The sequence below is a fragment of the Rhinolophus sinicus genome, linkage group LG01 (assembly GCF_036562045.2).
Source record: "Rhinolophus sinicus isolate RSC01 linkage group LG01, ASM3656204v1, whole genome shotgun sequence".
In the NCBI taxonomy this organism is placed as follows: Eukaryota; Metazoa; Chordata; class Mammalia; order Chiroptera; family Rhinolophidae; genus Rhinolophus; species Rhinolophus sinicus.
The window spans coordinates 171,395,811-171,412,650 of NC_133751.1; the positions used below are offsets into that span (position 1 = coordinate 171,395,811).

Genomic DNA, 16,840 nt, shown 5'->3' on the forward strand with positions numbered 1-16,840 from the left:
TTGTAACTGTGAGAGGATGGATGTTTGACTAAACTGATTTTGGTGATCATTTTGCAATATATACATAAATCATTATGTTGTACACCTTAAACTAATACAATATTATATGTCAATTATATTTTAGTAGAACTGGAAAATATCTTGAATGGCCTTACTATTGATTAGTATAAAACTTGGAGGCTTAAATAATGTTATACTGTACTTTTTTTTGTTTTTTTGTTTTTTTTAAGTACAGACCCTCCTCAGGCCCTGGAAATCCATTAATATGATTCAATATTTCACACTAAACATAGAATAAAAGGTCATTTCCCTTTGCTAATTCTGGTCTGCTGACATACCTCAGACAACCCAATTATGACAGCAATCATCTAAATATAGCTCAGCCTCATTTTCCCTAAAAGTCTGAGTAGGACTCACTAGACTTACCCTGGCTTCAAAGTAAGCTTTAACCAACTGCTTTCAAACACCTGGCACCATGTGTACACCCATATATGGATTTTAGAAAGTTCAGAAATCTCCTTGTTAGGGAGTCTTCTGGGGGATGATGTTTTACAAGTACACTATTATTACTTGAACTCCCACCTTGTCTGGCCCTGCAGACTGTCTCCAGAGAAACAGCAGAACTCTGGATCGAAGTGTGAGGTGTACACTTGCCTCTTGCACAATGTCCCCCACACCCCCAACCACATTCATTTTGATTTAGTTTAATTTTGCATGGTACTATGGAAAGTGGCCAATACAAACAGTTCTTCAATGACAAATGTGGTTTCCTGAAGATGTACCAACGTACATCTTGAGAAATGAAGAACAGGCAACAATGTACTAAGTTAACATTTAAAGTGCTATTCATGTAGTACATCCTTAATAAATAACAGTAAAGAAACTAAATTGAAACACCATTACTCTCTATGGGATTGCAATAAATATTTTTTCCAGATATAACAAGAATATTAGAAGGTGACAGTTCTGTCTTTAGGGGACAATCAAGAAACCTCTCCTAATGTGTCTAAACTGTTCTCTCATATGAAAACTTCAAGCCACCAGGAGAGAGGCAGAAAACACTACCCCAACAGGGCCATGACAAATATCCACTGCTTCTGGGAGAGAGAGAGAAGCACAAACCCTCTATTTCTGGGGAAGCAGCAGGAAACACTGGGGCTCAGTGCCCTGAACTGATATAAAGTAAAGGTTGGGTATTGCTAGGAAACCCTTTCTCACTGCACACACCAGACACAAAGTGGGATTTGGCAGCAATGGGTCAGAGGGTCAGAAATGCTGAGAAAGCCTCACCTCTAACGCTCAGGTACAGAGGACCTACCAAAGGCCAAGGCTGGACCAGCAGTACGCCCCTTTGCCCTACTACAAGCCAAGCATCAGTAACAAGCAACCCTAGTTTTTTTTTCTGAGGAGGAGAAAGAGTGTGGGAAGAGAGTCCCCTCTATAACACTGTATAAAAAAAACTGGTGAAAGCTGAGGGACACTGAGGAAAAACTCTCCAGTACTCCAGGCCCAACACGGTACAAGGTAACAGCAGGAAAATTTGAATCTTGTGGTACACCAAAGGTAATAACAACAATAAAACCTGACGTCAGCTTAACTCCTGCCTAGATTGACTCAATCACCCACATTATTCATCTGACAGAACAGGCATGCCCATTTCTGGGTATAAATATTATTTACTTTAGTCTTTACTGTTTTTCTACGCATGATATCCGTTATACAATCACAATTATAAGACACCAAAAAAAGCAGGGGCGAAAAATCCATTATCAAGAACTAAAGCAATCAACAGACCCAGATTCAGAAATGACCCAGATGTTGAACTTGATTAATATGTTAAAGGATCTAGTGGGAAAGGTGGACAACATGTGTGACCATATAGGGAATTTCAGCAGAGAAACGGAAGTTATTAAAAATGTGAAATGAGAATGCTAGAAACTAAAAATACATTATGAGATGTGAAGAATTGCTTCAATGTGCTTATCAAAACACTGGGCATAGCTGAGGAAAGGAGCAGTGAACTTGAAAAGAGGTAAATAAAGATTAGACAAACTGAAACACAAAGCAAGAAAATAATTTTTTGAAAAATCAGAGCATGCAAGAACTGTGAGACAACATCAAGTGGATTCACAAATATAATTGAAGTCTCAGAAGGAGGGGAGAGAAAAGATGAGGGAGAGGAAATATATTAAGATATAAAGCTGAGAATTTTACAAAATTAATAGAAACAGAATATAAAATGAAAATCTTGAAGGCAGAGAAAATGACACAATGCAAACAGAGGGATAAAACTTATAGCAAGCTTCTTGTCAGAAACCATGTAAGCCAGAAGATAATGTAGTGACATCTTTGAAGTAGTAAAAGAAAAACAATACTGTTGATCCAGAATTCTATACCCAGCTGCAATAACTAATTTTTCTTTTTCATTTCTAGCAGATGCTCACTACAGGAAATGTTAAAAGAAGTTCTTCAGGCACTAAGAGTATGATAGCAGATGGAAATTTGAATCTACACAAAGAAAAATGGCTCTAGAAATAATAAAAACAAGAGTAAATATAAAAGCAAAATAGTTGCAATGCACCATGAGAATTTTATGTATAATTAAATGAACGGCAACAATATCACAAAAGATGAGAGGAAAGAAATGGAAGTATACCATCATCAAGTTCTTTCACTATATGTGAGTAACATAGTAGTACTTGAAGTTAGACTGTGATGAATTAAAGATGTATATTGTAAACCTTAGCGCAACCACTAAAATCTTTTTAAAAGAGATATAACTAATAAATCAATAGTGGAGGTAAAATGAAACAATAAAAATCCAAAGGAAGGCAAGAAAATAAGAAAAAATTGACAAATAGAAAACAACTTAAAAGATGGTAGATTCAAATCCAATCATATCAATAATTACATTAAATATAAAAGGTCTCAAAAACCTAATTAAAAGGCAAACATTGTCATAATGGATAAATAAGCAAAAGCGTATTTATATAATATTTACTAGAAATATGTCTTAAATATAAAGATATACATAAATAGGTTAAAAAGGATAGAAAAATGTATTCCATACAAACACCAATTAAAAGCAAGTTGAGTGGCTATATTAATATCAGACAAAGTAGACTCTCCAACAAGGAATATTACCATTAATTCAGTGGATCTACGGTAGGGCCTGAGATTCTGTATTTCTAACAAACTCCCTGGTGGTCTAAAGACTACACCTTGAGCAACAAGTCCTTAGAACACGAGGCCCATAGATAAATAGGCAGAATGAAGGCAGATGGAGCCCAAGATCAAATTATTTGGAAAATACAGCTTACTGTATTATCCCCCTTTGATGTTAGCAATGACAAATAGCATATTAAATACATTTAAAAATTCCTGCAGTAAAGAAATTGGAAGTAGGCAACCTTTAGGATGGCTTCCAATGATCCCATTTCCTGGTATTCATGCCCTTGTGTAATCCCCTCCTCTTGAGTGTGGTCTGGAAATATGGACTTGCTTTTAATGATTAGTATATGGCAAAAGTGATGAAATGTCACTTCCAATATTAGGTTATAAAAAGACTGTGGCTTCCATCTTGGGTGCTCTCTCTCACTCTCTGGGATTATTCATACCAGGGGGAAGTCAGTTACCATGTTGTGAGGCAGCTCTGTGTAAAGACCCATGTGAACGAGCAGATCTTCCCCAACAGAACTTTGAGATGATTACAGCAGTGACACCTTGATTACAGCTTTGGAGTGACTCTAAGCCAGAACCACCTAGTTAAGCTGCTCCTATATTCCTCAAAAACTGTAAGATAGTAAATGTATATTAATATTATTTCCACTTGCTAAGGTTAAGAGTAATTTGTTATTCAGCAATAGATAGCTAATATAAAATTAGTTTATCTTTTCCTACCCAGTGTTTAGATCCAAGAATTGGCTAGCTATTTTTTGTTTTTGTTTTTTTAAGGAGGGCGAAGTTAAGGTGGCCCATGATGGGATCAAACTGGCAACCTTGGTAGTAGTAGCAACGCACTCTAAACAACTGAGCTAATGAGCCACCCCCAGATTGGTTAGTTTTTACTCTACTGATGCTATTGGTATTGAGGAATTCTGGGTACATATACTCCACCCAAATTTAAGCCTGATAATTATTTTTCCCAAATAAAATCTATTAACATCCCATGCGTACACAGTTTAGGAAACACTACACTTAGTCTTTGGTAAAGTCTTATTTCAAAGTCAAATTTCAGCTGTATAAAGAGCTTTAGAGTACTTAGGCCAGAGTGTGAAAGATGCTAACAGGGGAGCCCACACCTAAGCTTCTTTGTGGTGACAAATATACCAAGAAAAAGGGGAAAAAGAGGAAGACAGAATTAGGAGTGCGGTCAGATTTAGAAACACTCGTAGGTCCTTTGACATCGTCATGAAACATTGCTTCCTTCTTATGATTAACAAATGGGATTAACAAACTGTGATTACTACAGTCTACTGTTCTTAAATTACACCAGCATTTGTGTACCTCTTTGTAGGACATGAACTACATTAATTTAAAAACAAACAAACAAAACAAAACCCCATATAAAGAGGACACCTGCAGATTCTTGTTGAAAGCCTCCTAAGATATTATGCAGATGTGCTTTCTATTTCTCCACTAGAAAACAGGGAAGTTTGCCCATCAGAGGGTCAATGAGATGAGAACTTTGTAGGTGGGCTCACCATTAAATTTGTTCAGATAATGTTAGACAATGTAACTGGATATTAATACCAGCCCATAAACTTCTACACCAAAAGAGATGATTGAAAAGGACAAAATTCATTGCTGCATTGAAGCAGCTGCCCAACTGTGCCTACAGGTGTTAGCTGTGGACTTTTGATAAACACTCTGTGTCCACCTCTAACACAGAATGAAGCACTGAAGCTATGGGATCTGGTTCTCATAGCTAGTGAAGTTAGCATTCTTGCCAGCATGCTAGCCATGAGGGTAAATAAATGTTTAGCATTGTAAAGGCAGATTCCCAGGACATACCCTCCAGAGATTGACTCAGTCCCTCTGAGGTAGAGCCCAAAATGTGCCTTCTTAATATGCACTCCCATGTGGTTCAGAAGCATTAGGACTAAACTTTGAGTTTTACAAGTTTCACACTTGACAGTAAGCATTTTGGGCAAGTTTGTAGTCACAGCTAACATATTGTGTGTATATTTTATGTAACTCATTTTGCTATAATATGATATACATTTATTGAAAATAAAACCAATGTATAATAAAGAGCTTCCTTCATGTTATCTTAGTGACCTGAGTTCCTTACTTCCATTTGACCATTTCTAGATGGTGTGAAAAATATTACAATTCAGTTTTCAGCCTCTGCATGTTTATTTCTAGAGTTCTTGTTCTTCATAAATAATTGATTTTCTGAACTTGTCATAGGGTTATAACCAATCATTATGAATCAGAAGTAAAATTTAGCACATGTCAGAAATTATGTAGGAGCTTTCACTTGGTTTCTAGGTAGGTAGAACATTCAATTAAATAAATTAGAAGAAAACAGGTGAAGTTCTACTACTTTGGGTTCTTTCATAACAAGTGATTTAGTTGATTACTGCAATGATACCTGCCAATGCCATAAAGATTACAGAAGCTATATGTACATAAGGTCTGACAATTAAGTTTGTGAACTTGTTGCAATGATGATGCTAACATTTTTTGATATTAGAGGGATTATTCATTATGAATTTGTACCAACCGGACAAACAGTTAACCAAGTTTATTATTTGGAAGTGCTGAAAAGGCTTCCAAAAAGTGCATGAAGAAGTTAGATGACTTGAACTTCTTGCCAACAATTCATGGCTCTTGCATCACGACAATGCACCAGCTCACATAGCGCTGTCTTTGAGGGAGTTTTTAGCCAGTAAACACATAACTGTATTGGAACACCCTCCCTAATCACCTGATCTGGCCCCCAATGACTTCTTTCTTTACCTGAAGTTAAAGGAAATATTGAAAGGAAGACATTTTGATGACATTCAGGACATCAAGGGTAATATGATGACAGCTCTGATGGCCATTCCAGAAAAAGAGTTCCAAAATTGCTTTGAAGGGTGGACTAGGCACTAGCATCGGTGCATAGCTTCCCAAAGGGAGTACTTCGCAGGTGACCATAGTGATAATCAGCAATGAGGTATGTAGTACTTTCTCTAGGATGAGTTCATGAACTTAATTGTCAGACCAAATATGTCATCATTTCTTCCTTAAAAAATATTTCCACTTTTAGAATATTACACATCAAGACAAGGAAACAAGCAAACAAGCAAACAAAAACAGGCCATTCGAGACCTCTCCATAAAGGAAAAGAATAAAAATAGAAGTTGACTTGTTGGCTCATATTTTTCTTAGCATATTTCATGTGGGAAATACTTTGAAATTGACTTGCCATATATTAACTCAATAGTTTTAATAAAAATTCATGTCAAAACTAAAAGATAACTTTTCAGTATTAATAAATTATATTGGGAGGGATGCAAACAAATTTAATTTATAAGAAATAGATAACATGTTCTCTAACCTAAGTTGCTAAAGCCCTTGTTAAAAAAATAATTGGTCAAATTCAATTCAAATCTTTCAGTTCCAATTGAGAGTGGAATTCTTTAAAATAGTGGTTCTCAAATTTTGGTGTGGATAAAGCACCATCTCCAAACATTCTTCTTCAGTAGGTTCAGTGGATAGCCTGGGAATCTACATTTATGATTCTGAGGCAAATAGTCTTTTGACCATAGTATTAGTCGTGGGAAAAAATATTCAAAAGTGATTGATGATTAGTCGATGATGGCTGGAAAATAGTATATATGGGAAAAGACTGATGTGCTTGGTTAATCTGAAGCAAAGAAGGTTAAAGAGTTACAGCTTTCTTTGTAAGAGTTAATTTAAGGAACTAGGATACAGAAAATCAGTCACCAGTTAATTGTTACATTTTCAAAGAAAAGAGTAAAAAGGAAATAGGTTTAAATTGCAATGAGTCATCTTAGGGTTACACTGTAAATACATTTTCCCAGCATCGTTTCTCTCTTACCTGAACCCCATCCAATTCCACTCCACTTCACTTGATTCCTAAAGAACCTCTGCCAAAGTTTCCTTTGCTGCAAATACACCCTTAGGACTCATTTTTCTTAACTTGTTTTTCTCTATAATCTAGGGGTTTTCTTCCCTCCACCAAAGTAATTTCTATTAAAACAATTTATAGTGAGATAATTATATTTGAAACTCTTTTTTCTTTCAGAGAAAGCTCTAAACTGCAGATATTCTTTTTGTTTAAGTTCTTTAATTGCTTTTATTAGTCACTTATTGACAATGACAAAGATTTTTGTATGATTCAGGAGCCCTTCAATTCAGTTAAAACAGGGATTTTTCTCCTCTTTCTTTCAGTTCCTGATCACATACTTCAGAATGTCCCCATTGGTCACAGTTATCCAGAAAAATTCTTCAATTAAAAAGGCATGTGGGGGCTGCGAGATGGAGATAAATGTAACAGTCTCATATTTTGTTCTTCTGCTTGTTCTCTCTCTCTCTCTCTCTCTCTCTCTCTCTCTCTCTCTCTCTCATCTCAATAGTTTCTATTTCCAATATTGCGGTCTATTTGTATTCTGTATCTGGATAAACCCAAGTGTATTTTAGAGTTGTTATACAGATTTTTGACTCCTTTATTTTCCAGGATGTTATTGTTGATCATAGGAGTGGAAAGAAAGTGTAAGCAACTGTTGGGAAGTAATTTATAATGTTTTATTTATAATAAAAATATTTTATTTTATGAAGAAAATTGACACAAGAAAGTCTATCTGTTCTGAACTGTTTCAATAATAAAATCATAATTTCTAGATTAGTCATGTTTCAATGGAGATTATGGAAAGTGGGAAGTATAGTAATTCTACTAACATACTTCTGATTTTTGCTAATGTTATTAATCATGTTTTGCCTCTAAAGTCTATCTGCCTGAAATGAGATATATTTTGCTTGCATTAAGCAAAGTCTGTAAAACTAGATGAAAAAGAATAATCATTATTGGCTATTAATACATTTCAGTAATTCCCCCCACCCCACCAATTACATTTTTGTTTGCTGTGATTTACAGGCCATGTCCTTATCGACAGGGTCAAGAAGTCTACCTGTGTCATCAGAGTGTGTATTAGGATATTTCCAACTACAACTAACAGAATTTCCAACCAAAGGTGTCTTAATCAATGAAGACATTTATTATGTCCCAGGGAAGTAAGTCCCAGAGCAGGCTGATTCAGCAGCTAAAGCATCCTATGAAAGCTGTGGACGGTTTGCAGCTTTCAGCTCCACCACCAGAGCTTGCTGGTCTTTAAGCTGTTCTCCTCCTGAATGAAAAAGGCTTCATAGCTGCTGATACTGTGTCCTCATACAACTGTGTCCAAAGGTAGGGAGGGGGCACTAACTCCCCTTCCATCCCTTGAATAGAGAAGTAAAGCCATTCTTAAGAGCTCTCACCTTCATCCTGTCAGCAGACTGACTCCCTTGCAGATCCCATAAGCAGGTGACTAGCCCAGGTCCTTGCTAAGTGCGGTGGAGTAGGTGTCTGGCATTTTCAGCCTCCACGGTTGGAGGTGGTTTCACAGAAGACAAAAACTGGAATAGCAATAAACAGGGGGGAAAAAAATCACTATGGTGATATTTTTGACTGTTCCTAAAGCCTTCAGAGGTGTCTGAAAATGGTAATCTGAAATTTTATGCTGACTTTGATAAATGAGTTCTATTCCTTATTCTAAACTTTGATAAATGTGTTTTCTTTTTTGAAATTTACACATTGACTCAGAATGGGAATTGCTTCTATACCAAGTATGTATTTTCTTCTATTGATCTTGTTTAATAGAGTTACATAACATCTTTATTCTAAAGTATTCAATTTCCTAAATAGCAAATTTTTTTTATTTTAATAATGAAAGAGAAGAAACAGACAAAGGAGTATGAGTTATAATGTGGAAAGTAAGGAGAGGATAGGAATTGCAGGGAAAAAAGGAGGGGTGGAGGAGAATGAGCAGTGACTAATCTGGATGGTCTAATGTGAGAGTTCAGTTAAGTAGGTCACTTGCCACTTGGAATGATGGGCAGGAGAAGCCATTAACACACTAGAGCAAATAAAAGGAAAGGGGGAGGAAGTCAAGTCCTTTTCAAGCATGCATTCTGAAGGTTAGAATCCGTCTGTCCTAACCACTCTGCAGGTGTGTCCCTGGAAATGCACGTTCATTAGAAGGTGGCACTCCTTTTTTTTTTCCTCACTTAAAGATAATTTGCTTAACAATGATGTTTAAAATAATCCATTAAATATTTAAGGATCTTAATTTCTCTCAGCAATAATTAACACAAGGTTAGAATAAATCAAGAAAATTTTTAGGCTCTAAGTTTCAAAGGGCCAGACCTTCTCCATGATTGGGGCTTTATAAAGATTTATTCCTCTATGTAAAGTCTAAGCCCACTTTATAGAAAAAAGCTCCACCTAAACCCACTAATATTTTTTGGATTTATTTTAGGATTAAGAGGTTTTTCTTCCTACCTTCCATTTCATCAGGTTCTTTATTGCCTTTTCTAGTTTTCCTTCTTTCTACTCTTTGTCAGGTATAATAATCACTGGAAATATAATAGGTTCTTTTTAATATTTTATCAGTCTTGAATAATACACATGAGAGAATCTTGTTGAAATTCTCTTTGTTGTGATAGCTGTCCTTTATGTTAAATAGGTTCCTGTTACTTTTAATCATATTCATTATAAAATTAAAGATTTAGAAAACAATACAATACAAATGTATACCCTAATGAGTTATTATCAGGCAAACATTCTCATAGCCAACACCCAAATCAAGAAACAGAATCTTCCCCCTATTCCAGAAGCTCTCCATGTGTCTCGTCTTAATTTGAAACTCCCTTCCTCCCCACAAAGTACCCGTGATCCTGATTTCCAGTCATCATTTCCATGTGTTTCTTTATAGTTATACGACCCCAGTGCTCTTCCACAGACACTGTTTTTTGGATATGTCTTTTAAATCTCTCTCATTCTACAGGTTCACTCTTCCACTCTCTCTTTCTTATTATTTATCTATTGAAGAACCTAACCTGTTTGACCTGTATAGCGTTTCCCACAACCTGGAGTTTGCTGTTTTCATACTCATGGGGCATTGTGGCATGTTCCTCTATCCTCAGTATTTCCTGCAGACTGGCAGCTGAATTCAGAGGCTTCACTGGCCTTGGGTTTTATCCCTTTGGGCAGGACTATGGGTTGTGTTGTGTTCTTTCAAAGGAATGTAATTTCTCTTTTTGTGGTATTACTAACAGTTGAAGTCGAGATCCATTAATTAACAGGGGGTTACCAAGCGGTGATATTCAAACTCCACTACGTCTTTTTCACTTATTAGTTGGAATCCTTTTATAAGGAGACACAGCTCCTCATCTACTATGTGGTTACCCAGCAGTACAGTTCATACAGAAAAAGCAGGATAAGTGCTTGGTTCTTTCCCTCTATTTACCAGTTTTCAAGAGAATAAATTGGTTCCTTATTCTCCCCTAAAGATAACCAATCTTTTGTTTTAAAAAATATTATCATGAACTCATGATTTCAACATATTTGATAAGTTTTCAATCAATAGCAACTTTCTTTTTTTAAGCTCAAATTGTCATATGTTTGGCCAGTAGGATTCTTTTCAGGTTAGCTTCTGAGCCCTTTTGAAATACACTAGAAATTTCTGATACCTTCCTTGGTATTTAATATCAAATGTCCAAGTTCATTTTGTACATGTCCTGCCACAGACATGAAATCAGTCATGTTTCCAAAAATCCTGATTTCTTTTACAATTTCAAGACCACAATCTGGGTACTAACGCTTATTGCCACTGGTTTGATGATTGTTTTGGGGCCTTTTCAGTGGCATAGCTAGGAAATCTACCTATTTATTGATAAGTATACATGTAGGTATAATATTACAGATAAAATACCTGATGATTATACTGGTATTTCCAATGAAAATTCAGGACTATGGGGGTTTTTATTTAGCCTTTTTTGTACTTTTACTACAACTGTATCTCTTTTCCTTCATAACAAAATTTCTGGTTCTCAGGGATATATTAGGTGACAAAATTAGAATATTTCACAATTAGTCATTTACATTATTCCATATGGTACAAACGAGCTCAGAATAAGAATATATATTATTACCACCAGCAATATAATTACAGAGAACAGCTTAAAATATTTTTCATATGCTCTTTCCACTCCCACCATGTTTTTTATAGTTGTACTATATTGACATTACCTGAGAATATAGCCTTTATATACCATATTCTCTTTTAACTCATTAAATATTAGTTCTTCAGATAACTATGCTTTAATGTATATCACCAGTCTTTATATTGATGTCTCTTTAATCATTTTGATGGTCTAAAATTCATATTTTCAAGTTTCTTCAGGAATGGCTAATGAAAACAATATTCTCTGAGTTCTTGCCTATTGACAAATGTTGTTCTGTGACTTTTACAATTGAAAGTCAGTTTTTCAGGCTATAAAATCCTTGGTTCACATTTTACTCCTTGTGTCTCTTAAATATGTTATTCCGTAAAGTATAGCTGTCAAAAAAAAACTTTTCTTACCTATAAGTCACTTGCTGATTTTGACAGGATATTCCATGGAATATTTTCTTTTTCTTTAAAGTTTATTCATTTTACTAGAAATATGTCTTGGTGTTGATTATTCTGGGTCAATATTCTCAACTATATAGTGTGGTTTTTCAATATGTAGTTTTATATTGTTTTATTTAAGGGCAGTTCCCTTTAATTATAGTTTTCAGTATTTGTTTTGTTGCTTTGTTTAGCATTTCTTCTTTAAGGATTTTGGTAATTTGCAGTTGAATTGTCTTTGTCAATCTTCAATATTTTTCACTTTCTCTCAAATGTTTCCTACTTTTTCCTTTTTATTTAAAAAATTTCCTTCTTTTTATCTTTTCTCTTCAGGCAGAATCTGTTTGTTATGTTTGCTCTGTATTCTTTCTAGTTTAGTGTCACTTTTGAAAACGACTTTTTTTTGTTTTTTAAAGATTTCATTGAGGAAGGGGAACAGGACTTTATTGGGGAACAGTGTGTACTTCCAGGACTTTTTTCCAAGTCAATTTGTTGTCCTTTCAATCTTAGTTGTGGAGGGCGCAGCTCAGCTCCAGCTCCAGTTGCCGTTTTCTAGTTGCAGGGGGCACAGCCCACCATCCCTTGCGGGAGTCAAACCGGCATCCTTGTGGTTGAGAGGATGCGCTCCAACCAACTGAGCTATTCAGGAGCTCAGCAGCAGCTCAGCTCAAGGTGCCATGTTCAATCTTAGTTGCAGGGGGCACTGCCCACCATCCCTTGCGGGACTCGAGGAATTGAACTGACAACCTTGTGGTTGAGAGCCCACTGGCCCATGTGGAAATCGAATCGGCAGCCTTTGGAGTTAGGAGCATGGAGCTCTAACAGCCTGAGCCACCAGGCCGGCCCTGACTTTTCTTTTTTTAATGTTCAATTGTCTCCTGAATTCCACTACCTCAGTGGTAGAGTTTTAAATTTTCTGAGTTTTAAAATTTTTGATTGTTTTCATTTCATGTCCTTTATCTTTTTTACAATGTTTTTAAACTTCTTTGGAGATAGAAGATTACAGTTTTGATTCTTTCTGTGAACATTTTTTTTGTTTTTGTTTTTGTTATACGGATATTATTCTATTTGTTATTTTTCTTAGAAATAACTTTGCAAGGTATTTGGCTTCAATACTTTTATGTTTCTCATTTTTATGTGAAAATGGTTTTCCAAAACTTTTAGTAGGCGATGTGGTTTTGAGTAGCTTTTCTAACTTCATAAGCTCCCTCTTCTGTTGTTTTCATGTACTGTGAAGAGGAGTCAGCTTGGTTTGTGAGATTTCCTGGTTCTGTTCCCTTCCCTGACTTTTATCGGGGCCTTCTCTATCTGTTGTTGTATTCTCTCTGTCCAGCTCAGTTTTCATACCAATCTCTTAATTTCTCTTCAGTGTGACCCTCTGTCCTGGAAAAGAGCTCTGGCAGCTCAGTCTCTAGAGAGAGTTCAGTCTAGAGGCCTATACTGCTTAGGCACCCTCAGTTTTTGTCACAGACCCTTGCACTCACCATTGACTGGATGGGCAAAACCTACCCATCTGCTTTCCAGTAAATAGTCATTGCTATTCGGGGCCTCTCCCCTTCTCAAGTCTGTTAAAGTCTGTCAAGCTTCGCTGCTTCTCTCTCCCTTTCCTGCTCAGCTGCTCATAGGATTCAGGTCTTCTGGCTATTGATGGTTTGCCCTCACTCACATGTATTTTGAAGTTTGTGTGGATGCCTTGTAACTGTTGTCCATGGGTTTTTTATTTTGCTACGCTGTTACTCTGTGTTCTTATATTGAGATTTGAATTCAAAATTACACTGCTGCTGTAGTCATCTTCCCAGAAACCACACCATAGATTTAAAATATTCTCTTCTGTAAGTAGAATCCACAGTTTCACAAATATTGGAAAGGGTAAACTGCTAATAACTTCCTAAGCTTTGATAATTTTGTTTTAAGTTCAACAAGGTTTCGGGAACGTATTCTCCTTATAAGTTATAAAACCCTCTGAGAACTTTAGAGCAGCGTATTTTTACTCTACTCCTGATACAATTAAAAAGAGAAAATTTCTGTGTCCTCAAACCAGTTAAAGAAATTAGGTGTTCTAAGTATTAATGGAATCCAAGTTTATATAAAACTTTGGTACAAAGCAGATTATAAACTGACTATTATACAAAGAATAACCTCATTGTAATAGAGGAGGTGTTGTTTACATGGTGTTTTCACATATATTATCTCATTTCATCCTCAAAATGATGAAATGAGATAATATATGTGAGTCCACATTATGAGTCCATTCTTCTGGAGAAGAAATTGAGCTTGGAGGTCTTAAATGACTTGATATAAGATTTTAGCAGGGGGGACTTACTGCTTGCTCTTTCCGTGAGGGTCAGTTTTGGAGAGCATCTTGCACAGCGCGTGGGAGGAAGTGGAACCTGCCTAGCCAGCTCTATCAGTCTCATGTTTCCTGAAGACCCATGGGGTGACAGCTGAAGCAGGCAGACAGATCCCTCTCACAGTTTGGTTAAGAGCCTTGCCTCACTCCTTACAGACTGTAAGTGACACAGCGACATTTGAACCTTGGTTTTCAGACTCTAGACCCTGTGGTTTGCTTTTTCTTGTGAGCTACGTCAGCTTGAGCAGTGAGCTGTGTGTGACCCACATTACAGGGTAACTCCAGGTGGCTTCGCTATACCTTCATGTTTCTGGATATGAGTAGCTTGGATTCACGGTAGATGTGAAAGGACAGTAGCAAAGCATTTCTGGTGCTTGTCGCAGTGCCACTCCAATGCCAATTCTGAACAGCAGAGAGGAGAATCCTGTCCCATATCTCCAGGGACTCTTTCAGTACATTCTAATATTTTACTTTAAAATTCATGCAACTTTTAAATTCTTTTTTAAATTAAAGTTTATTGGGGTGACAATGGTTAGTAAAGTTACATAGGTTTCAAGTGTACAATTCTGTAATACATCATCTATACATCACATCGTGTGTTCACCACACAGGCAACTTTTAAATTCTACTTTACAATATATCTGTACTATTTGAATACAAAAGGAGTATTTTCCATACTTGCCAGCAAGTAAATTTGTTTTATAGGGAGACCCAGACTATTTCTCCAGTGGCTTTTAGTACCTTCTGGCATATTACCATGTACTCCTAAAGTGCTCCCCGGTTTGAAAGTGGGAGAGGAAATGGGAAGAAGTAAGCTGTGGCTCCATCATGGGAGTTTGAGGTTTTGCTAAATATCTGGACTTCAGTCTGTAAACACTGAGGAGCCAATGAAGCATTTCAAGAAGGAAAGTGACCTGATCAGTTTTGTGTTTTAGTGGAATGGCTTGAAATTCTTGGATCATCATCTATAGTAAGAAATACATTTTACATGGCAATCATGCACAGATTTTATATGTAATATATACTTGCAAGCGTGTGTGTGTGTGTGTGTGTGTGTGTGTGTGTGTGATGAACCAATGAGTCAGCTCTGACTCCTGGCGACTCTATGGATGAGTGATGTCCAGTGTCCTGTCCACAGCAGCCCTGCTCAGCTCCTGTAGGCTCACACCTCTGGCTTCTCTCATGGAGTCAGTCCATCTCATACTTGGTCTTCCCCCTTTCCAGCTGCCTTCTATTTTCCCAGAACTATTGTCTTTTCCAATGAACCCTGCCTTCTCCTGATGTGCCCAAAGTAAGACAGCTTCAGTTTTGTCATTTTTGCCTCCAGAGGTATTTCAGGCTTACTTTGCTCCAGGACCCACTTGTTCATCTTACTGGGGGTCCAGGGTATCCATAGGGCTCTCCTCTGACACCGTATTTCAAATGAATCAATGGCTTTCCTATCAGTCTCCTTTCCCGTCCAACTTCACATCCGCACATAGTAATTGCGAATACAAGGGTGTGGACGATATTAGCCTTGGTATCTAATGACACATCTTACCTTTTGGTGACCTTTCCTATTTCTTCAATCCCTGCCCTTCTTGTCTCAGCCTTCTCTTGATTTCTTGGCTGCAGTCTCCATTTGAATTGATGACCAAGGTAAGCAAATTGATTTTTTTAAACAATTTCAATGTCTTCATTGTCTATGTTAAAGTTATGTATTTCTCCTGTAGACGTGATGTTTGTCTTCTTGATGTTCAAATGCAGCCCTGCTTTGGCACTTTCTTCTTTCACTTCCATCAGAAGTCACTTCAAATCATTGTCATTTTCTGTCTCTGTCTCTCTGTCTCTCTGTCTCTCTCCATATATAATGAAAATTTGATGAACCTTTACTTATTCGTATACTTATCATTATTGTTCTGGTCTATTTCATCCAGAAAAAGTTAATGCAATCCACTAAGTTGATGGCACATTCCCTAAAGCATTGCACCGAACAATTTTTAAAAAATTCTTTTGGTGGCAGTATGGAGGAAGGATAGTGGAAGGGAGGCAGCGAGACCATTTAAACGCAGACAGGTCAGAGTAATTAGGGTATAAAAAGCAAGGCAGTGGCAATGGGGATGGAGCTAGAATCCATAGGAATTGGTCACTGATTGCCCACAAACGTGATTTGGGGTTTCTGGCTTGAGCGAATGTCCATTCTATTTACTGAGAGTAGGAAAACAACAACAACAACAAAAAACACAAGTTTAGAAAGAAAAATAATGAATTTTGTATGGAAGCAATTTTGAAGCACGTGCAAGACATGTTATGCGTACAATCATAGGAGAGTTGGCGCTCAGGAGGGAGATGTGGGCAGGAGAGGAAGATTTGGGGCTCTTAAGGAAATAGGTCCTAATTGAAGCCAAGGGATGGGGCTATGATTGCCAAGGTGAGTGGGGAGAGTTAGAGGAGAAGAGGGCCAAGGGCAGAACCATGAAGAGCACCTTCACTTAAGAGGAGGGCAGAAAAAAACAACAGAAACTGAGAAGCAAACCAGGAGAGCAGAGTGTCACATAAGCCAAGGGAAGAGGATTTTCAAGGAGAAAGTAATCAGCAGTGTCCAATGCCAGAGGGAAGTCTACTAAGATTTAGCAATTAAGAGGACACTGTATCTTGACAAATTGCAACAAAAGGAGGGGGGTGATTTAGGCAAGGGGTTATTGGCGAAGGGTCATAAAAAATGACACGTATGTCCAGGGAGGTGGGTGGGGAGGGGTACCCTGATCCCTGGCAGAGGGTCCAGGAGTAGATGAGGTTTGGCTGCTCCAGGGAGGTAGTTGGCACAGGGAAAGCTGTCAGGGAGTTGCAG

The 16,840-nt window shown here is 37.1% G+C and overlaps 1 protein-coding gene across 4 annotated transcripts in view; it reads right to left on the minus strand.

Annotated features, from left to right (window-relative positions):
* The window catches only part of NEMP2 (nuclear envelope integral membrane protein 2), a 116,428-nt gene that overhangs the window by 26,597 nt on the left and 72,991 nt on the right, over nucleotides 1-16,840 (minus strand). For 3 of the 4 annotated variants that reach the window (XM_074339364.1, XM_074339367.1, XM_074339374.1), the window contains one exon: nucleotides 8,488-8,625. The exons of the other annotated variant lie outside the window; for it this stretch is intronic. The gene's annotated coding sequence lies outside the window, so the exon portion shown is untranslated. The remainder of the gene's footprint in view (nucleotides 1-8,487; nucleotides 8,626-16,840) is intronic. 4 annotated transcript variants of the gene reach the window in all.